The sequence below is a fragment of the Harpia harpyja genome, chromosome 8 (assembly GCF_026419915.1).
Source record: "Harpia harpyja isolate bHarHar1 chromosome 8, bHarHar1 primary haplotype, whole genome shotgun sequence".
In the NCBI taxonomy this organism is placed as follows: Eukaryota; Metazoa; Chordata; class Aves; order Accipitriformes; family Accipitridae; genus Harpia; species Harpia harpyja.
The window spans coordinates 42,235,283-42,259,500 of record NC_068947.1 but is presented as its reverse complement, the minus strand read 5'-3'; the positions used below and the strand labels follow the sequence as shown (position 1 = coordinate 42,259,500).

At 40.8% G+C, this 24,218-nt stretch overlaps 1 long non-coding RNA gene across 1 annotated transcript in view; it reads left to right on the top strand.

Annotated features, from left to right (window-relative positions):
* The window catches only part of LOC128144999 (uncharacterized), a 211,599-nt gene that overhangs the window by 102,783 nt on the left and 84,598 nt on the right, over window positions 1-24,218 (top strand). Inside the window, exon 3 of the long non-coding RNA XR_008236279.1 lies at window positions 21,711-21,776. This is a non-coding gene — a long non-coding RNA (uncharacterized LOC128144999). The remainder of the gene's footprint in view (window positions 1-21,710; window positions 21,777-24,218) is intronic.

The window sequence follows — 24,218 nt, the reverse complement described above, 5'->3', positions numbered from 1 at the left end:
CAGTTAAATTGAATATTCTATTTGCCCAAGCTTCTTGTTTTTATCTGGGTGTGAAAATGCCATAATAGCATGTGTGAGCTATTTGGCCACAAATCTATCAAAAACTTGAAGAGATGTGGTCCCAAACCTGCAGTTTTGGCAGTGCAAGACAGGAATAATGACTTCATAATAGCTAAAAACAGTTCTTCAGTTTCCCACTGCCTCCTGAGTTTCTGTCACTGTCTGTTTTGAGACCAGTTTTGTTTTCTTTCTATTAAGGGAGATATGCTCCCAGAGGTCAGAAAGAAAGCTCTGCTTATCAGCTGCCTGAGCACTGAAGTCAAGGTATCTCATATGCATTTTCTCTCCCTGATTGCAGCAATACAGATGTCATTTCAGTGCAACAAAACCTTTTCATGACTAAAATGAGTGTAGTGGAAGGGACTAGAAAGGCGTATTCTGTCACGTACTCTACACAGGAGCTGAGTAATTTACCCAAGAAGACACACTAATAGCAGTATGCAGCAACTTCCAAGAGCAAAAATCTTCAGGTAATTTCTCCTGTGATGTATCAAATGCCATTATTTTCCTTTAACGTTACTGGCAGTCTGGTAGGAAGAGTAAGAGGCCACTTAATTAAGAACAAATAGGTGTTCTGATTTCCACCTCTGCCCACCATTCCACTCCTACCTTCTTTAATATGACTCAGCTGAGATAATCATCCAAGCAGCTATAAAGCAAAAACCAGCTGCCCCTTGTCCTTTACTCTAACAGCTAGACTATATTCCTTGGCACTTGCTAACATTTCTTACAGTTGCAGCAGAAGAATAATAGCATGCCTTCATTACTTCTAAGTGATGATCTGAGATAATCCCTTGGGCACCAATTGAACACCCTCTGTCCCAGCATGCAGTCTCAAAAGGGGACAAGATAAATGACTGATGAAAAATCAGCTGTCCTCTCCATACATCTTCTGATCACCTCGCTGCTTCTGTCAGTTGCTCTGTTGTTGAGAGTTGAATGAAGAATGGTTGGAGGGGTTTTTAGCCAAAGTATTAATAACTTTCCATCCCTTTGTATGGCAGGAGCCCACTTAAATGACAATAAAACATCACCGACAAGGAAAAGCACATCGCCTTAACGATCAAAGTCCCTAAATGAAAATGGCATAGAGCCTTGTCCATAACTCTTGCTAAGTATTTAATCTCATCTCCTTCAAACGTTGCTTAAAAGATGTTTAGTGCTGCTGAGGATGCCTTTTCCACAGTAAGATATTTGTGAGGGGCTTTCTATTGAGAGAAAATAGAGCAGTCAATACTGCTAATGGCGCTGCAGAGAGACATTGGGGTGGTTTTATCTAGAAGATGCTACTGAAAATGGTATAGCTATTGACACCTATTGTGATAAATGCAATTTAATATTGGCTCAAGATGAATAGTTATAATAGAGTTAAAAGGAATGGCCTGAACACAGTCCCATGGTACAGTATTGTTTAAGATACCCTGACATTTCTGACTGGAGGTGATTGATTAACTGGTGTACGTATGTCTGTAAATTTATGTACATAATGTAACACAGCCAAAAACCATTGCTATAGTTTATGCATTCTTCTACCTGTCCTGCTTCTGTGTCGAATGTGTTTACTTTCAGTTTGGTTCAACAAAGCCCTAGAAACGTTAGTTTAGTTTAGAGAACTGTTTACAGGAAGCTCTGCTGGAAGCTGTGTAAAGTTATTGAATATTGGGATTAGAGGTGGAACATTTATGTAGATTTTAATGGTATATGTCCTTCTGCACCACTTGGAATCACTGGCAAAATTCCCACCGATTTTAATGATACAGGATCAAAACTCAGGGCAGCAAGCATTGTAGGGAAAATATTCTCCTAGTTATTGGCATCCGATGTAGTTGTCGTCACTGGGAAAAGCATCCAGTCATTGAGCATCTAGAGATGTAACTAAACATTATAATTAAGATAAACACATCTAGGACCAGGGCTTGAATTGAATATATATTGGGTACAATAACAAGAGATAAATGAATATTTTTCACTAAGTTATTTACTAGATAAACTAATTTAGTGTTTCCTTCTTTTTGTAGAATACTGAGAAACAGATCAGCTTTCTCAAACTTACTTGATAAATCACATCTCCTTGCCACATATTTTCAAGTTTTTTCTTTTTAAGCTTTTGGTTGTTTGTGATTCTGTGCATGTTGAGTTATCTGAGTTAGATTATGATTTCTTATGTAAACCCTAGAAATGTTTTGCTTTTACAATAATTTTCCATTTAAAAATTTGTGTGAATTTATTTTATAGTCTTGGAGAGCTTGAAAAGCACCTGCTTTGTAACCTTAGGGCAAAAAGAACATCCCCATTTAAGTAAGGGAGGAAAATAAACATGATAAAGATATCAGAGAAAATGTTTTTTGTTTGTCTTGTCTCTGGGCCACAAGCCAATTTGAAAACGTATCCACAGCAGCAACTATAAAAAAAATCACAGTGCACAATGAGAAAGACATAGCCTGATCCCTACTATCGCTATTTCCTTTAAAGTATTTGGCATTTGCTCTATATCAGTAGATGACTAAGTGAAGAATTAACCCAAAGAATTGGATAACCCCTATTGATAACCCCTATGGAGAATGGATAACCCCTGTAATTGAATGCACATAAAGCACAAACCAAACAGCATACATGGTTTGAGTAAAACTGGTCTGATGTGCAGAGTCAGACATTGTTAATCTTGGGAAACACAGCATCTTTTTTCTGTGATACTTTTTTGATATACTGCTCTGCCAATTTTTCCTTTTTTCTCTCTTTGTCCCCACTTCTTTTTTTTCTCTCTCTTAATTCTTTCTATTCAGAAACAAGCCCTCCATCTGCTCTCGCTCTCCCTTCCGTCAGTAGGTTTTCTTTTACATCTCTGCAGCTACTGTTTGTAATCTGCAATACCTGGAACATTCATACGTTAAACTGGAAGCAGTCCTGTGAGCAGTGGAAGCTCTGACTCAAGCCCTCTCTGACAAGATGCAAGTTCTCCTTGTCAAATCTCCCCCAGCCTTATCCTTACATTTACAACAGTTAATCAGATGTCCAAACACTCACATTCAGAGAAGTTCCACCTTCCACAGTAGGCTAGCAATAATCAAAATACAACCCTGGCTGAGCTGTTTTTCAGTGAGTAGTGCTATTAAAACCCCTGCCTGCCAGAAGATGCCTGTTCTACTCAGACTGTTGAGCCTTGCAGGCAATCTCTGCTGCTTCTCTCTCTGTAAACATCATCAAAGCTACTTGAGCTAATTAATTACAGGCTGAGGGATTTTAATATTTCAAGATATATGTACCCAACACAAAGAGTCTCCCAGTGAGGAAATGAAATTTTTGACTTGATATTTGAGCTAGATATTTGAAGAAATACATCCTCACATTCAGGATGCTAGCATTTCTTCAGCGTTACTGGAAACATTTTTCATTTTTCCCTTGAGATATTATCTAGCATCTTCTGACCAGAAGTCTTCACACTCAGAATGGCTCTGACCAGACCTGTTATCAGATAGTCCAGCTCATGCCACCTTTGCTGTCTGGAAAACTAGTAGGTGTGGGGCTTTTGTTGGCACAGTGAGGAGCAAGGACTGAAGGTGGCGAGTTCCTTCAACACCCATCAGCTTTGCAGCTGCCGAGGACAGGACGTGGTGTTTGGTGTCACCATATGGAATGCAGACTGAGAGGAATCAAAAGAAACCGTATTCCTCCCAGGAAATGTAGCTGCCCCTAGCAAAACATACTCTTCAAAATTCAGAGGTGAGGAAATGTCTAGAAGAGTGTAAAGTTTGTACTCATCATCTGGGGTACATTAACATACTCAAAAATTCCTCTATGGCCTTGCATTAAATTTGCATTCTCAGCGACGATTTTATCCACTTCACTTGTAAATTTTGCCCACAAAGTACGTTTATGAATTTTCTCCCTCACAGTTCAGTGGTGAAACTCCTGCGAGTTTCAAAGCTACTGAATCCAACCCTAAACAAGCCCTAACATGAGCAAAAAGGAAATTAGCTCAGGAAATTAGCTCAGGTAAAAAAAAAAAAAAAAAAATTCTCCTCAAGGAGAAATTTCTTTAATGTTCCTCTCCCTGAGCTGATCTCAGACTTCAGCGTCATGTCACACAATGAACAGCAAGTGTACGGGGGAGTCTTCTGCTTTGAAAAGGAACCTTACAGGGCTGTGGAGAGGAAATTCTTGAGACACCACTGTCATCACACAGGAAGCAGGATGCAAATACCATAGCAAAAATAATACATGGGAGAACTTCAGAGTCTGGGATAATACTTCTAGTCCCTGTTAGCAGGCTTCTTGTTATAAATATTTGAATGATTTTAATGAGTGAATCAATACAGAATACACTATTGCCTTTCACTGTATTGGCATCACAGTCATGCTTGGAGGCTCCAAACAAGATTGAGACCTGCTGTGTCAGACAGTATGTGTATTCAGCAAGATAAATGGTGCCTATCTCTACCTTTATACATAAGAGAAACAGAGTTAATATTGTACTGGCAGCGATCTGAAACACAGAGGGTTTAAGTCATTAAGACAGAATAGGAAAGAGCTGAGATCTAAATCCATATCTTCCAAGCTCCACACCCTGCATTACCCACGAGTCTGTTGCCTCTTCAGTATCTCGTTGTACAACAGATGGAGGCAGTTGATATCAATAATTTTTTAGCATCATATAAATATAGATTGCATTGCTGAGAACTGGCCTGAAAGAGAATGGGAATAGACCTTAATGTTCTATAATATACTGTCCAATTATTGTGCCAAAAAAACTAAGCTACATTGATGCTTTAAGTTTAATTTGTAAAATTAAATCACAAATGTCACCCCATACAAATGACCACGGGCAGAAGAATGAGTCACATTATAACAGACAAGATGTATATGAAATCTGTGCATTTGCAAGCAGACACATCAATTACATCTGAATTATTGGCAGGCTTTGCCGATCTCCAATACCTCTACTCAAATGAAAAAATATTATTAACCTTTGATGTGACACATGCAAATAAAATATGATGATTCAACAGCAAATTCAACTATCTAACCATCACAGTTTTAAGATAAGCAAATTTATTTTAGGCATTGGATGAGTATATTAGCTTGATATTGGAAATCAAGTATTTTTGCAAGTTGCAGTACTAACTGTCATCATAAAAATGTCAATTATACTATCATTTGTAACTGAATGTTCCATGCTGGAGGTGCTGAGTTGAAAAACGCATCAAAATATTATCATTCATAAATATATATACTACCTCAAAGTTCCAAGGAGCCAGTCAAGCAGTGATAGATGCACAAACAAAAACTAGAGTGTTACAACCTAAAGCTCAGATGAGAAGTTAGTTTACAGAATTATTTCATCCAGCCTGCTGTCTTTTAACCGCAGCCTTGCAGTTGCCAAAGGCTGGCTATTGAAAATACTGCAGTAAGCCCTCTTCCTGTGCACTGCCAGGTACTTCCAGAGGTGAGCCTCCATGGTACTGCCACGACAGGGCCTACGAAGGCACAGGGAAGGGTCCCAAAGTGGCTGCCAGTCTTCAGTGTGAAGATCTTGGATCACCCTGGTTTTTGAAGAACCCATTGGAGTTCACCTGCCTGCTTTTAAATTCTTTCACCTTCACCTGCTGTCTGTTAATTTCTTTGCTGATTATTTTCTTTTTCCCAAATGTCCTAAATATTTCCATTCCATTTTTTTATTGTGAATCTCTCCTTAGTTTCTTTGCTTTCTACCCAATTGTTATGTCCCACTGAGGAGAAGGTAGCAAAAGGGAAGTGAATGGTGCTAGCCTTCAGCCTCTGAAATGCCAAGTGTTCCTTGCTGAGAGGACTAACAGAAGGTATTTTCCCATCCTGTTTTACCCCCAGTATAGGTGTCTACAAGCACAGGAGTTCTGCTGAGGCTAGAGAGAAAGAGATTCTTTATTTTGCCTTTGTAGCAAGGAGTGTTACTGGATTTAATTCCTGTAAAGCCTTGAATGTAAGCTCTGACAGAGGTGCAAAAATATTATTATAGCATAATTCAACTTTCAGCAGAAATATCTGCTAAATTTGTCTATATCTTTAGTTCTTTATGTTGTACAGCCTAGAGCTGGAGCAATAAGTTACTTATGGCTCAGATACGCCAGTCCTGGACGATTCTGTAAGCACAGAACATTGTACAATGAATAGCAGTACATGATTTTTCCACTAAACATTTCAATTTTAGTGCAGATTTGAACAATTCTTCCATTACATTTTGGTAAGCCATATCCTAATTGGTTCAATACTCTGCCTGGTGACATGACCTTGCATCTTTCTAGACTTTGGTATTGTTAGCCTAGGCATCTTAAGAAATGGCAACTTCTTATGTCCTTTTCTGATGTTTATCTGTATCTCTTTCCCTTCAGACAAATATGAAAGGGGTCAGCAGTTTGTACAGTCTTATATTCTTTCTATATTTATTTTCAGGGATTTTGAATGGTCAGGAAAAAAAACCAATGAAAATATGTATTGATGCTCACAATTGGGAAAGCAGCTATTTTTCACCTGGTTCCACAGAGAGGTTTGGCTGGAAACCTGCAATGATGGCCTCTTTTCATGCAAACCTATAATTTTATTTATCTCTAGCATTTTTTACCAACCTGTGATTTTATTCATCTCTGGTATTATATGCAGTGGTCTGAGAATGAACATTCCTTCACCTGCAGTTTCAGGAGAGATACTATTTGAATCAGCAAGGGCTATGGAAATTCTGTTTGTTTGTACTCTAAGTTCTCAGAAATGAATCAGAAGCAGAGAAGGTGCAGACTCTTTGTTAGATGAAACTGAGTCACCTGCTTTTGAGAACGGCCACTGCAGATGTGGTATGTGCCGAGAACTGTCATGCAGGAACTAAATTAATCCTTTAGCAGTAATGTACCATTTCACAATTACCAAGCAGTTACAAATGAAGTAGCCAAGGGATTAAGGTATTATTCATTTCAGCTGCCTAAAAATACAAAGAAAGCTACCTCATGTCTCAGACAGGCACTTCAATCCTGTGATTACCTAAAAGATCGCAGATATTAGAAAGTGAGTCCAAAAATCTGCTTTGAGGAAAAGCCTATATAATATATACTAGCAAAATTTCTGTATATTGCCAGATAATTTTGCTAATGCCATTAGTGCTTTGTCTGTTAATGATGTGGTGTTAGGCACTCTAAAAAGTCAGAAATAGTGATGGTTAGAGTGAAATTAAAAATTCAGTGTTGCTCCCTTCTTTTGTATGGTTGATAATGTGGTATTTTAGTTGCAAAATCAAAATCAAATTCTGCCTTAATTATAAGGCTGTCAATCCAGAATAATTCCACTGAGTAAGAGTAACAGATTTCATGATCAGAAATGATCTTTATTATTATCTAACATGACTTCTTACAAAATACAGACTCTTCTTCAGAAATTCCCTTAGAAAGCCCATGTTTTTTACTGGAGATGCAGCAAATCATCAAAAAGACCTCCAGATTTGATTTAAAGACTCCAAGTGATGGAGAAATAGCCATATTCCTATGTAAATTATTGCAGTGCTTAAATATCCTCTCTGTTAGACACCTGAAGATATGTCTGCATAGCCATGCAATTTGCTATGGAAAAATAACAAATCCCATTTAGAATGGGCTGAGAAGCAGGGAAAAGCTGAACTGTTCCAGGTACGCAGGCTGGATCAGCAGTCTGTACTTTGTATTTTGTTGTGCAGTTACATCCTAAGAGACAATGTGTAAAGCCTATGTTTTATAGGCTCATGACTCTAGTATTTCATGGCTATGTCAAAACTTCAGCTTTTATTTGAGAATTGTTATTCACATTCATACATGCCAGGAAGGATTTGAAAACAGAAAGAGAGGATGGCTACAGTGCTACTATTTGAGTTTACTGACAACGTGAAACAGCAGAATGGAAATACTGAGATGGCATATCGAGAATTTCTATTAATTTTAGCCTGTGGGCATTTGAGTCTCTATCTTCCCCTCGGTATGAAGCAGAACTCCCAAAATGCCACTGTCTGGTAAGCCTGCAGGTAAAGCAAGAGTAAAATATGACCTCTCTGTGGTAACTGTGGTAGTTGTTTACTATCCTCACCCTCCTTTCTCTAGGACCTCTTACACTCCTTTTCTTCTCCTCGTCTTCTAACATTTCCTATGTGAAGGGGAGTACTTTGTTCCCGTTCCTCTCCTATGGAGCATTTTACCTCCTGAGTAATCAGCAGTGAAAGAGCTCACGCTGCCCTTTAAAGTGTCATACTGGGGACACTAGAGTGGCCAGGCTACCGAGGTGAATATCGGCCTGTCAGTTGCAATTTCAGACAAATTGCTGGAAAACTTGTGCTTGTGAAGGGGTGAGGGTGAGGGGAGGCTGCATAAAAATAGTTGTGTGATTGTGAGGGGTAAGGCTTCCATTACAACAGAAAGTAACCTCACTCTCCACAGAACCTGAGTGTGCTCTGGCATAAAGCCATCTAGTGTACACCCTGGTTTTAACCTACCACGCTGGTGGTTGTCCCTGAGCCCTGGATGGAGCACTCTTAAGAATCATTTTGATAGTCCCAAAATGAAACCATTTCTGGTGGAGAGCATGGCCATCATTTTGTACCAGGAGCACCGGCTTTCTCTGTTTGCCTGCTGTCCTACAGGCTATTGCTTAAAAACAACTGCTTCCATTGTCAGAAAAATGTTACTTTTCTTTTTTTAAAATCCATATAACAATAGAGATAACACCACAGTCAAGATGACATAATACATCACTGCTGATGTTTCAAGCTGGTGTTGCTTTCCATCCAAGTGTGGCACTCCATGGTTATAGACATACCTCAAGTCTCCAAACACCTTGGTATGTTACAGAATAAAATCCTGCTTTTCAATATTGGTATGTGTTAGTGTGAGTGATGAAAAGTGGTGCACTGGTAGAAGTCAGTGAACGAATGTATCAGAGACAGCAGCAAGGAACTATCTGCCTTTTTGGCTAGCTGAAACATTGAAATATCCCCCAAAACATGACTGTAGTTCAACCTGACAGTACAAGGATAGGGTCTCCACCTCTGTGGAGAACCAATGTCCTTCATATATAGTTCCCCAAACTGGTCAGTCTTCAATTGTCAGAATAAATTGCAGGAAAAAGGCCTTTAGTATGCTGCTTCAGAGACAGGTAAACTGAGGAACAGAAACATTTGCTCTGCTTTTTTTCTGGATTTGCTGTCACAAATTAAGTTGCCACATGCTTGGATCACAGGCATTGTTGAAGAGGTAGCCAATAAAATGCTGTAGCAAGTGTGAATATACGTTGCAATATAGTATTATAATGTAATAGCACCTTTATTTTCATAGAATCATAGAATCATAGAATCATTTAGGTTGGAAAAGACCTTCAAGATCATTGAGTCCAACCATCAACCATGCCCACTAAACCATGTCCTGCAGTATCCCGTCCACTCGTGTTTTGAATACCTCCAGGGATGGTGACTCAACCGCTTCCCTGGGTAGCCCATTCCAATGTTTGACAACCCTCTCAGTAAAAAAATTTTTCCTAATATCTAACCTAAATCTCCCTTGCCTCAACTTGAGGCCATTCCCTCTTGTCCTGTCTCCATTTTGATATATTCTCAATTTTAACTGAATCAATCCAGAAAGGATTCCTTTAGAAAAACAATAAAAGGGTTGAGAAGGTGTGAAGAGATTCGTTCTAGCCTCACAGTTCTTAAGCAGAGTACTGAAGTTTATCAACAAGACAGGAAATTAATAGTTTTGAGGCTGTGTCAGCCTTGTTTCACAATGTAGTTCAGACTGAAGGATGTAGCTGTAGCTGTTCCTCGGTAGCACATATGTTCTCATTTAGCTGGCCTTCAAACAATGCAGCCACTACCCTTCTCCCCGTTCTTCTGGGTTAGCTTCATGACTAATTGTGGTAAAGTTTAGGGTGACGTGCAATGGGCTGCTCATCTGATAAGCCAAGGGGACACATCACCAACACTGAATGACACTGATTTCTGAAGGAATTCAGATTTTGGAATTTCTCATCCCCTCCCACAAATCCTCTGCTGAGAAGGCAAGATCAGGACGTATGCTTTAAAACCCAGGGGATGGTCTTATGTCAGACACAACAACGGATGCAGTACGCAGAAGTGTAGGAGTTGGGAGGCTGATTTATGACCGTGCTAGGGGAGAGAGTATTCCAAAAGGCCTCTTGCCATTTCCTCCTAACGCAATGGCTGTGCAGACCGGCCTTGCAGCAGGAGAGAGGTCAGCAGAACAGGATTACATAAGGCTGCTTGCTATGCAGAAAAACGCAGATGGCCTAAAAGTATTTCATTTTTTTAAATGAAGTCACATGCTTCAGAGCTGCAGTTTGAGGCAGAAGAGGAGTCTCGGAAGAGCAAGTACAGCAAGAGTTGTTTTATTCTCATTTTAATTGAAAATAAGTCTGGAATCTCTCCAGGAAATAAGTTTTGAAGGAAAGAGTTGGCTCACTCACAGTCCAAGCAATTTAGAATCACCTCCCATTATTTGTATTTCATCTTCAAGCACTTCGGAGGCATATTCGGGTACTTGCACAGATAGTCATCTAGAAGAAACTAGTTCCAAGTTCAGATGGGATCATCTGGTTGGATTGAATTCCACATGGTGCAGCAAATCAGAGGGTCAACAATTCTTTGCTTCTCAATAAAGACTTGTTCACCGCTATTTGGTTTGAAATGCACTGCTGCTTCTCCTTTATACCCCCAATATTATTCTATCACACCTTAATCCAGAATTACATTTTGTGCTTATTAGGTGGCTACAAAAGGACAAATCTTGGTACAGAAATTATAACCAGTGCTATACACATTTACAAAATGAGACTTCAGCTCTCACTGATCTTTTTTCATTTTTATTGCATGTTTTCATTTTTTGATGTTTGTTACAATTAAAAACTCTCACATTTCTTTTCATCTCTTATGGCTAAAGAACCATGATTTCCTGTCTTACAGTAGCCTTTTTTCTCCTTTTACTTTAATTCATTATTGCCTATAATATACCCTTTCTTTAAAAATATACTATAGCAAAATCAAACAAAGGTGAAAGAAAAGTTACTATAGAGCTCTAGTCATGTCTGTCAAGGTGAAAATCAATTTCAGACACAGATGTGAAAGGAATAGCATTTCAACAAGTTAATCTATAAATTGAGGGAATTACTATGGTAGACATCACATATTTAAGCAAACTCAATGTTCGTGATTAGTACTAGAATGATAGTGCTGTAATTCTTCTCTTAAGTGTGAGAATAGCACCATTTACACAGTGCTTCCCTTCCTTTTTACCTAAGATGTTTTCTTCCTTGCCTTGCCTCTCACTGGACATAGCATATGGGGGCCTTGCAATTTTCCTAGGCATCATCCCGAGCCTAAGACAAACTGCAGGAACTCTCAGTCCTGACAGATTTTTGTGTAGCCTGCTTTGAAATACATCAGAGGATGGAGACTCCATAGTTTCCTCAAGTGAACTATTCTCCTGTTTTCCTACCCGTAAGTACTAGTAAGCTTTTCAGAATGCCTAACCTAAATCTGCCTTATTGCAATTAAGTCAGTTCTTCAATTTGCCAGGAACATGGAGAACAAACAGGTTATTTTCCTCCTCTTTGCAGCAGTCTGGACACAGGCTTAAAACTAAGTGGGAGAACAGATAGCATAATAGGGTAACAGTGTGGACAAGGAGAAAAATAGTGGATCATCTGCTGAACATCTTAAGTGTTTGTGTATTAATCTGTATGTAAGGTGAAAGGAGTTTGGGAATAAGTAGAGGATTGGGGAGTCCTCTGCATCATCAACATTATGTCTGAATTATGTCTGAGCAGTGGCCTGAATCACTGCTCTGGAATTTTGTTTAGAAAGGTTTAGCCTGTCAAGGAAGGTCCTCGGTTGGAAGTCTTCTCTTCGTTTTCTCTTCTCTAGATCAAAACCACCCAGTTCATCAAACATATCTTTGCAGATCTTGTCTTTTGAACCTTTCCTAGTTTGTTTTGGGTTGTTTTTTTTTTTCTGTTCTCTGGAGGACTCTCTTCAGGTGTGAAAAGATACCGAACAGATAATCCAGTGATTGTCTAAGAAGTGAGTCAGAAAACTGGCCTCTTGAGCCCTGAATGGATGCTTCTTTATAACTGAGCCAGTCTCTTCCTTTGCCACATGACAATGCTGCAGCTGCATCTCTAAAGTACAAGCAGGCCAGGTCAGCCTCAGCATTTTGCCATGGTTGCTAACAAAAGTGCCCATTAGCACAGCTATGATGTGTACACCTGTTACAAGAACAGGGTTGAGCTCGTATCTCCCATTTTAATGAGACATTCAAACAGACATTCAGTAGCCTTACTGTATCCCCTCACAATCAGAGGACCTTTTAAAGTGCATGTCTAAGGAAGCAAAAAAAGGTTTCTGAAGTAATTAAGAAGAGTTTGTAGTCCCTCAGTCATCCACAAACTAGTTTTTTGTTAGTTTCAACAGGGAAATGTCTTCTGGTGTCTCAGAGAAACGTAACATGAGAATGCTGTGCCTGGCTGCATGAAGAGCATCACCAAGCCAGGAGCCCAGACAGGGATGCAACATCAGGTGGTAGCAGAAGGATGTGTTTGCAAGCACCATGTTTTGAGGCATGTGGTCTCTGCTAAATGTCATCTTCCTAGGTGAAGTTTAGTGCCACAGCCTCCCCTCTGTAGTGGGACCCCATATGCCTGAGCAAGCACAACTAGTGAGGGAATAATAAATCAGGGCGACCAGCTGTGCCTGCCAGGAAAGGTCAGGCAGCAGGAGAAAAGTGTGTGTGTGTGAGGGGGGTATGATGCAAATGCAGGCTTGGTTGCAAGGAAGGACCCTGAGACAGGAGTCAGCTTTGTAAGAGGCTGTGCGAGAGGCATGGAAGGCAGCTACCTCTTCAAGGGAGAAGACAGGAAAAAAAGATGGTGCGCTCAGTCAGTATTAAATGATTGAGGAGATGAGATCAGTGAGAGAACCTGAATTACTCTGGAACAGGAAATACTGTTTAACAAAGGGGAAAAAAGGTGTCAAACAGTAAGAGACGTAGTCACTTAACTAGAATCTGCGTGGGTTTTATAAAGACACAACAGGAAATTGCCTACAACAACTGGTGAGCAGTATGTTCAACCTTTCACATCGAACAGAAAAATTAAGCTTGCTGAAAATAGAAGGGCTTGTTCCTGGGGCCTCGTTGGATGTGTACACAAGTATTTCTTTGGTGGGTTTTGGGGAGGGGGTGGAGAGAAAAAGGGTTTGTTGCAGAATTGAAGACTTAATAGCAGGCTGATAAATTCTGTAAATATTTCATTTCTCCAGCCAGGCAGTGCTTGGAAACAAGCCCGGATGCCTCTGATCTCCAGTTGCTAATGAAATTATATTGTGCTATTGCTTTGCTATTTAAAAAACATCGTGCAATATTTAGATGATAGGTTTGCTAGTTTCTCTTCCCACAGTTTTGCTCGGTTTAGGTCTGACCGGCCAATGTCATTGGGAAGCTTATTACTTCTGTTGCAAGAACAGCAGACCTGCAATAAGTTGTGGAGGGAGGGGCTGATACTGACCTTATTCTCCCCCCCCCCCCCCCCCCCCCGCTTCCCTTACTCCTGCTAAAACCCCAGCGGCCTGAGCCGGGCCGGGCTGGGCACCCGCCGGTGCGGCGCGGCGGCGGCTGCGGCGGGCGGCGGGCGGCGTGCTCGGAGCTCCCCCCGCTGGTCAGTGCCGCCCGGGCTCGCAGCGGCAGGCGGGGAGAGGGAGGCGAGGGCGAGAGCCCGGGGAGGGGGGCGAATCGCGGGTTTCCTGCAGTGCTTCTGCTCAGGCTGAGAGCGGCCGCTGTCTTGGAGCCCAGGAAAGGTCTGTGTACCCTACAGGGTGAATTTCTGTATTGAATAGCAATATGTTCTGGGAGGGAGGAAAATGAGGGGACGGCAGGTTTTGTTGAGTTTGTTTTTCTTTTTCTTTCAGGAGTCGTCTTTCCAGCAGGGCAGGTAAAGGTGGATGTTGTAGGGCTTTCACGCAGAAAGTTATTTGCGACTAAAGGGACTCGACGGCTCACATGAAATTGTTCTGTGGCATCACTCATTTACTGATCCCGTCCCCCTGTTGCCCCCTGCACAAACACACACGTGACCTGTGCGTTATCACCAGCGTGTTTTGGTACGGGGGCACACCAGGATAGTGAACAGATTTGTCCAGTGTGTCACCCTGCCAAAAAACCTGACCTACCAATATACAAAATTGCCTGTTGGGGGGCAGGGGTGCAGGGAAACAGAGTGAGGGAGGATGGAAACCTCTTTAAAAGTCAGAAGTGAAGTTTGCTAATGGATTTTACCACACAATGCAAACAACATGCCGAGTTTGTTACAGCACCAGCTCTACTCTCTGCATCACTGAGAGAGCTCTTTCAGAAGCTGCATCTTTATGCAGAGAAGCTGTGCTGCCCGGGCTGAAAGTTTGTTGGTATCAGTTCTACAGTAAGAGCCTTTCAGCATCTGACATCTCCAGAGGCTTTGCTGCTTCACCTTTCACAGCGGCTGTGGTCTGTTTATCGCTTCTGTTGAAGTTTTCCATTCTTCAGACAAAGCAGTTTTGCAAAATTCCTCCCTTATCTGCTAATTAACCCTTTTCCTCATCTGGCATCAGTAAGACTCTTAAAATATAATTTAATTTTTTTCCCTGAAGTCCATTTGTTTCCCTTCACACTTTGAGTTTTCTATTTGCTGCTGCTAAATTGTTCTTCCCCATTTCCATCCTCCTCATGGTTTCACTCTTTTCATTAGTCCCACATTCTCCAAAAAATTCCTCGCAGTTACAGTATCAACTGGGGAAAGGGGCCGGGGGGGTGGGGGAGTAGCCAACAGCTGAAAGTTATGCTTTCTATCAACTCTGCCAAGAAACTGCTTACAGCCTCCTGGCTCCATTCAGAGACTACCATTTAATGACCTTTCCAAGGGTCAAGTACTAACAGGGATTGGTATTCATGCACGGAATATCTTCAGCCACTGTATCCTAAACTGTGAATTACAGCATTTTATATTCCAAGATACAACTTAAAGTTTTTTATTTGTCAAAGTACAGCACCTCAACTCACTTGAGGCAAAGCATTTTTTTTCTGAGGATGTACTTTATCAAAATGTCCTCCTCTGTGGGACAGAAAATTTCAGTGAAGTTTCCAAGGACTAAATGCTTTCCCCCTCTCCAATTCGTACTATGTTTGATATTATCCTGGCTGCAATTTCATCAGAAACCATGAGCAAAACAGTGTGGTAAGGCAGTGAGTAGAAGACCTTCACAGGAAAATTAAATGACACAAGAATTGGCATTAGAGATTTGTAATGAGGGGGCTGCTGAGAGAGCATAAATGTCAGGGAACAAGCATGCTGTGAGAGGTGTGATTGCTCAAATGAGCGTTGAATGTTCATGGTTATGAAAGGCCCCTGTGCCATTTTCCACAAAAGTAGTGATGCTAAAATCCAATGATCCACCAAATTCTTTCACTCTTCTCATCACATAAAGTTCTTATCTAGTTGCAATTTGTATTTTACGCACAAAAGAGTTCTCATTTCAGCACTGCAGAAACAGCAAATTTGTTCCTGTGTGTTGTGAACAGAGCCTGATTAAATTTCCTAAACAAAACATATCTTGGACAATAATGGTGACTTTTGGAGAAGTTGGGTTTTAATATGCTTTTCTGCATGCTAGTTTTAAAAAATGAAAAACATGATGTAGTCTAAATAACTCCAGTTGGTGAAAACTAGAATTTGATAATCCAAAAGAATTAGCTGTCATCTCAATGAAGCGGTTTGGAAAATGGGCGTGTTTTCAGTACAGAAGAATTTGAGTGGCTTTGCAGCCTAACTCCTCGGTTTTAGGTCATCTCTAAAGTCGGGTTGCAGAAACTCCCTTTCTGGATGAAAGGCATATTAAAAATGTTGCATTCTTAGCGTATACGGTGAATTCTATACCCATGACAGCCTTCAGTAAGCCCTGCCATCAGCAACCACTTTAATGTATCCCCAAGTCTTCCAGTGCAATTTTGCTTGACCTTTACAGGCCTTATCTGTTAGGTGACCGGTTTTGCTGGTCCACAGAGCAGTTGGTTAAGTGAAGTACTGCTGGAAAGTAAAACTCTTTGTTTCATCTTCTGTAGGTGTGATACTGAAAGTTTTGGTTTCTGAACCTAGCCAAAAGACCCCGCCATGGGGGTACTTGTACCACTCAGTACGATCCTTCCTCACTTCTGTGTCCTGGAGAAGACAAGCCTGATGAAGGACTCTTGCAAGAGGCAAGCGAAATGTTCATCCCTGTTCTCTCAGAAGCTGAGAGATTTACATGGGCAGATAAACGGGGCCTCAAGTTAGCAGCTAACAGCAGCTCTGCTTCTGTTTTGCTGTGGAAAAAATTGGTCCTGTTCCTCCCCTCTGTCCTCCTGTTCCCCCTCATCACACCAAATCTGGCCCAAGAGGGACTCTGCAGCTAGCCTGGGAAGCAAGAGAGGGCTCCGTGGGGCCAGGCCCACCAGCCACCCTGGCAGGCTGGCAAAGGGCAGTGCCTAGGGTAGGGGCACGCTCAGGTAATGCTGGATGAATAATAGAGGGATCGGTTTGGTGCTGCACTGCTAAAAAACTGTAGCTGACACGTGAAGCAGGGAAGGGCAGCTGGAGAGAAGAAAAACCAGAATTCACTTTGGCCCAAAAAGAAACATTTTGTTCAGCTGCATCCTACTTATTTTTGGTGCATAGATAAAGGGAATATGAATTTTGTTCAAGCTCTTTCCTTCAGTTTATGTCAACTTTAAATCAAACTAATGTTAAGATGAATAGGATTCCAACTGAAAAGTGAAAAACCAGAGAGCTCCTTGGAATTGATAATAGCAATGAAAAAAAAATATTTCCAAAACAAGGACTTTATGCTGCCAGCATCTAAACAAAGTACTTCAAGGCTTTTGAAATCCCTCAGTACCCACATGCACCCACATTTCTTATGGGCCGAATGCTGAGTTCAGTTATGTTTTAAGGTCACCCCACCCTTCAGTGTGTTTACTGTTTGTTAAATACAGGTGCCAAACCGAGTAGAGAAATTATCACAGGCTAGTGGATGTAGAATGATGCTGGGAAGAGAGAGAGTAAGCTTGGTCGTAAGACTGAAATATATGTAATTAATTGCTGTTTTGGTTGGACAAATAACAGGGAACATAAAATTAATTATCATGTGTGGGTTACCAGGGAAAAGCACAAAACTTAACATTGTCGGTTAAGCTGAAGAGCTCCTACCCCAGGGGCTCAAATCACTTGGCTGTACAAATCTGGGAGAGCTGTCAATGCTTGATCAGACACACACAGCAGGTAAAGGAAGAAATAACATCCAAAAGCCAGACCAAAAGTTCAGTGCAATCTCTGGCCTTAATATCATGTGGGTCCTTTTTTCATTGGCTTAAAATCCTCCTATTTTTGCTGGTCTCAGTAATTCTCTTTCACTAACACATGGGTATTACCTAGCATAGGGAACATAACTCAAGTGACCTAATTTTTGGCAGTTATAAGGGTTGTAACAGAAAGTATTACTTTTATTTCACACCATTAGGTCAAATTAATTTTATCCACTGGAATTCATGCTGGTGACCAGGGGATGTGAAGAGCCTTCTCATGCTCCTGCTTGAGTTATGAAGGGAAAAAAAAAAATCATCTTGTAAGACTGATGCTTGTAGGGGCAATGCTTTACTTAGAGTTCTCCATGACATTTTTCTTGAATGGTCCATGGTATACCGGGGGCAATGAAACAAAACTGAGCAAGCCCCTTGTTTTCACTTTTTCCTCTCCTTTGTCAGGTTATTGCTCCCTTCTGCACCTGACTTTGTTTTCATGTTTTCTCTTTCAAATAGTCCCTTATGAATCCTTTTTCTCCTCACAAATATTCTGTGGACTGCTTTTTTTTTTTTACTTCTGTAATAATCATATCTTTAAGATGTTTTGGTGGTAAAAAGGCAGTTGTATGGTCTAGAGACTTGTGTAATTAAGCAGTCAGAGCTCGCACCCTGAAATAAATGGATCTCTGCTAAATTGCTTGCCTCTCAGTGATTGTTGAACACTGATATTACTGAGCTAAGGAACCACTGGTAGCAATTTACCTCTCTGAAACACTCGTGGAAATGTGGATGGTGATGCGAATGTGCTCAAATAGCACTGACAGCAGTGGAAGCCAGTCACAAGGAAGACAGACAGAATATAGCCTCATTTTTATGATAATAGATGACCTGTATTTTTAATATCCTACTGTTAACTCAGGCAGAGATTACTAACTATGATATTCCACATTACAGAAATTTGAGGAGAGAGTCCTACACTCCAGGTAAAAGTGAAACATATGAGATACAGCTTTTAAACAGAGCAGAAAAAGAAAATGAATATACAGAAAAGTGTGTGTCTCTTCTGAGGCTAAAGAGCCACTTTGTCAATTTGCAAGGGGTTGCATGAGATCCTGATCAGAGCTTATGATGGGGTGTAAGGGAAAATGTCAAGAGAGAGACTTTTGGAAAACCAGAATTAACCTTCAAGAAAGCATGGTGATTTGACAAGGAAAGGCAATCACAAGGGCAGAACTGAGAGAACAATGTTCTGACACTGGGGTCACTGCAGAAAGTCCAGAAAAGAGGTGTGGGTAGAAAGGGAGGTAAAGCTCAAAAGTCTTGAGTTCACAAAAGCAACATGCAGAGCTGCCTGGATTGGGACAAGCAGCAAAAAGCCATATACTCTGAAAACATCCAAGCATTACGCTGCTTTACATTGACTTCCACAAATTTGCAAACGCTAGCTGACCATGAACAGCTTGGATGAGAGGACATCACCAGCACCATTTGTGCAAGGTAATGCTTCACAAGAGCAATGGACAAGATTTCAGCAGAAGATAAATGAGCTCTTATCCTGAAAGCAAATGGAACATTTATTAATTTTTAGCTGCACACAGGTGTACAAGCCAGTGTTTTGTCAGACACAGTGATAGTAGCAAGGAAAGAAGAGCCCAGATAAGACAAATGGATAGAATTCAGGTTTGCAGTTGTGATCTTATTGCCATAAAGAGAGTGAGTGAAGTAAATGTATGAGTAAATAACATATTGCAATGGCACAATTTGTAATAATACCAGAGACAAAAATATCCTTTACTGATTTTAAAACATATCAAGTTCTTCATCTTGTGCAGTGGTACTTCACCTTAGAAGAAAAGGTGACAAAGTTTGAAGAAGAGGTTTAGGATGCTTTCCCAGTGGAGAAGAAAGCACTTAGCAGAATACAAAATATACCTGAAAGCCCAACTGTTCACTGTCCAACAGAGGAGCAAAGAAAGGAGCGGGCTAAGCTTATCACTGTAGGAAAAAAGAGAGCAAGGAGCAGAATAAACAGAGCAAGACACTCACTCTCTTTAGAAAAACCCAAGCATTTCTCTAAGCAATAGGATGAAGGAATCTCATAGGTTATACCTCTTGGTTAAATATTTTTTTGACTGAAATATGCACCGATATTCTGCTGTCTCTGCAAACACCAAGAACATTTTCCTCTGTTTCCCCTATCAGTTCTCCTCTGCAGAGTATTGGCAAAATGTGGCGTGCCATGTTTGGCTGTAGAATTGCCTGAAAAGATAAAAATGTTTGAGGGGAATGAACTTTCAAAACTGCTAATCCTAGTTCCTTCTCCTCTGCTCTGTCATGTATGAAACCTGTAGGAACTGAGTATCTTTAAGTCCTCTTCCTTATTCTGTAATTTTGGTTGAACATGCCAAGGCACACACACTGCCACGGTGCCACATTATGGCTGGTTCTGTAGGAAATTAGGCTAATCCTTTCACTGTATATTGATTGAACAGAAACCCAACAGCAACAACAAAGTAAAAATGGAATGTAAGCAGATCCTAGCTAGATTTCTGTAGCTGGCCCATCCAAGCGGTTGTGGCAAATGTCTTTAGAGAAGCAGAGCACGTGTAGCACGTAAGTAGCATGGGCTTTGAGAGACACTGCTTCTTCCAACTGATTTTTAGACTGTGTCCGATGCCAAGTGTTTCGCCGTGGAGTATGTAAAATGGGATTTGATGGGATTAGTAGAGTAGTTGCTGTAGTTCAGCCAGATGAAAAGATCTCACTGTATGTTGTTTTATTTACAATGGAGATTTCATTATTGGATATAAGTTTGACCCCTTTTGCTGCCTACTTGTTGACCTCTTCACCTAATTCGCTATAGTTGCTAAATATATGACTAGGTGTAAACTATCAATCAGCAGTGTAATCACAAAGCCTAAGTAACACAAAAGACAAGTCAGTGTGCAATGCTGCATTTCACATATTAGTGAACAAAACCAACATCTTCTCATTTTACAGGCATCTAATTTTTTCTGCAGGTTTGCCAACATTATTTCTGCAATGTTTCTCTATGTTTTCTGGCTAAGATAGCCACTTAGAGTCATTTAGTTCAGCTCTACAAAACTGAGTTTTCCAAGTGACATTAATGTGATAAAAATGAGGAATCCTCTTCTTTTCTGCCAAATTGTTTTTTGAACCTGGGTAATTTTTTGAAATCAATATCATTTTGTGCCAAGGAGATTCCCTAGGCATTATGTGACAAACAAAATACATGTTTTGAACTTGCCACCTGCTAGTTTTCTTTGACACCCTCTAGTTCTTTTTTGGAAGAGAGGATGAATGGATCTTCCCTGTTCATCTTTACTTAGTTTCTGCTGGGTGAGCAACATTACCCTGCCTTACCTGCTTAATGTTCTTTGAATATAGATTAAAGTAGGTAGCAAGGGGAGTTATGTGTCATGCAGTGGTGCTTTCTTAAAGTAATGTGTGGGAAGAAAGGAAATAGCCTGGAGTTTTCTGCTCCCGCTAATTGCCTTCTTCACCAGCTCACTGCGACTTGTTCCACACTGTGCAGTTTGCATTCATGCTGCCGTAGAAGTGAGCCAGCAGTATTTCAGTGTGAAAGGCCTTCTGGTGTGTGGTGAAGCTCTATTATTTGTCCTGCCTTTTTAGAAGATAAAAGCTGCTAACTAGCTCACTTTATTTTTATTCTGCAGCTGTGATAGCCTTAGCTGTCTTTCAAGCCCATTAATCCGTTTCCCAATCCAGAAGCAGGGCAAAGATGTAGAGAATTTTCTGTCCTCAACTCATGGATTCCCCAGCCTTAACAACCAAATTGAAGCCCTCAGTTCCAAATTAGAAATGCAGATAAGCTTTCATAAGTTTGGCTCTCTGGCAATGGTCCTTTTATCTAGTGATGAGCTTGGAGCTTTGTTGCTCCTTTTTAGCTCTCTCTTTGTGTACCTCTGCAGTCCAGTAACTTGCCCTTACATTTCTGTCATAGACTCAAAGTGGTTCTGGTTGTGTCCAACAAGGTGTTTTGAATAAGAGGGTGGCTTTTCTGCCCCTGTTTATAGGGGTGCAGCTTCAGCAGCTTTGCTTGGCAAACACTAGGGGAGAGCACGGTCACAGCCAGTTTTATACTTGAGTTGAGACTTCTCTGTTTTTTCTATATATTTATTTAAATCAAGGTATTTTATAAGAAAGGGGAATTGCAATGTTGCAATGCAGTCTTTTAGGTTCTTAGAGAGTCTTTAATTAGCATGTGTAGAAAAAGACAAGAATAATTAATGTTATTGTTCTCCTGACTTGTTTTAGGATGGACATGTACTCAAGACTCACGCTTTCCCTGAGAGCTTTCTGCTGGCCCTCTCCCAAAACATGGTGAGTCCTATGAATAAACTGGAATTGATTCTTCACTTTGTTCTGAATAGGTATGCAAGCTGTTGTGAGATACCTTGGTCATTTGTTAAACAGACAGCAGAACTTCAACTCTCAACTAGATTTCTGTACTTCCAAACTTTCTTATAGTATCTTTCAGAATTAAGAAGTCTAACTACTGAATCCTACAGCTTTTTTTTAGTGTGATACAATCCTTTTCTCCCAGTGTGCAGAATATAAGTATTTAGTACTAATCGTGCTTTTTATTATGTTCTTTCAGTTTATAAGCAAGTTTATAAAAGTTCTAGGTAGCATTATGATGCATTACTTTGTACTGCATCATAAATTCCTTGTTAACTGCCAGTTTCCAAATGTTACACTCCATGCTTACTTTATCCACACCCTGTCCATGTGATCAGTATGTATCAAGGGAAGCACATGGAATTTGAGGTGGGAATGGAAGAATAAGTTACTCCTCCCTTAAGAAACTGAGTCTGTGCTTGTTACCCTTGTTCCACCCACAGAACTGAAGTAAGAAATAGGTGCTCAAAAGGCATGGGCCTTGGAGAAAAATTTTGCCGTGAGGAAAAAGAATTGTGATAAGGAGGGGGCTGTAAGTTGCAAGAGTACATTAAATGAACCTGGCCAAATAAGGGGTACTGCTAGAAATTCCAGTTGAAGCCAGCAGGGGTAAACTTGGTGTGAACATTAGGCAGTTGTCCAGAGCTAATTAAATTACCCAAGAATGATGCCCAGTGAGAAGGGGTTAAAGCCATCTTACTCAGAAATACAAAAGTTGTCAAAAATATTTTGCTACAGCTATTATTGTTTTGACTTTCTCATTTTGTTGCAGTAATGTCCCAAAAGCTCCATTTTGATCAAGTAGAATCAGTGGTCTATTTTCTTTTAATTACTTCAGTGGTGTTGCTTGTGGGCAGAGGCTCTTTGCTGCTGAGACCTAGCAAATACTGTAATCACATACTACCAAGTCACAATCTTTCCATAAACAAATTACCTAAGTTCTTAAATAGCCTCCATTAACAAAAGATCTGTGCCCTGAGTTAATCACTCATTATGCTCAGTGCTGTTGAGCACTGCTGACTGGTGTCTCTGGATTTCACTGAACTTTATCAAACATTGGCAGCATAAGAGCAATGAGAAAGTACAAGCAGCAGAAGGTTTGTCATCAGCCAACATAGGCAAGATGTTCAGAGACTAATGCTAACACCCTTGTTCTGTGGTGGTTAAAATCTATGGTTGCTTATACTTAATGTCGCCAGGGAAGGAAGGCAAAGTGAGGACAGTGGGGCACACAATGTGATTTTTAAGTTACATGAATATTCTTTCTTCAGATTTTTTTCCTCCTTTACTCCAAGTGATTACAGGTTCATAATGCAGGGGTTGGTACTTCTGTTACACGAGGCACAGCCAGAGTTAGACAACGAAGACCTCTCATTCCCTTGTAGACTTTTATGCTGAGACTATAGAGAGTAATTTGAGAATGGAGGTAGTCCTGCACTCTGGTACCAAAGGATGGTACTAGAATGCAGGATCAATTTTGCAGGTCTGTACTTTGAGGAAAACTCAAGGTGCTCTTATGCTACAGGCCTGTATAGTGGTGTCACCTGGAGTTGGCTCTTTCGTAATCAGAATAATTTAGTTGGAAAAGACCCTTAAAATTATAGAGTCCAACCGCTAAGCTAACACTGCCAAGTCCACCACTAAACTATGTCCTTAAGTGCCTCGTCTATGTGTTTTTTGAACACCTCCAGGGATGGTGACTCCACCACTTCCCTGGGCAACCTGCTCCAGTGCTTGATAACTCTTTTGGTGAAGAAATTGTTCCTAGTATCCAATCTAAACCCCCCACCCCCACCCCCCCGGTGCAACTCGAGGCCATTTCCTCTTGTTCTATCACTTCTTACCTGGGAGAAGAGACTGACACACACCTTGCTACAACTTTCTTTCAGGTAGTTATAGAGAGCAATAAAGTCTCCCCTCAGACTCCTTTTCTCCAGACTAAACACCACCAGTTCCCTCAGCTGCTCCTCATAAGATTTGTTCTCTAGAACCTTCACGAGCTTTGTTGCTGCTCTTTGGACACATTCCACCATCGTGTTAAACCATGACACAGTGTTTTTCTTGTAGTGAGGGGCCCAAAACCAAACACAGCCTTTGAGGTATGGTCTCACTTCCCGAGTCCTACTGGCCACACTATTTCTGATTCAAGCCATGATGCTCTTGGCCTTCTTGGCCACACTGCTGGCTCATATTCAGCCGGCTGTCAACCAACACCCCCAGGTCCTTTTCTGCTGGGCAGCTTTCCAGTCACTCTTCTCCAAGCCTGTAGCGCTGCATGGGGTTGTTGTGACCCAAGTGCAGGACCTGGCGCTTGGCCTTGTTGAACCTCATACAATTGGCTTCAGCCTATCAATCCAGCCTGTC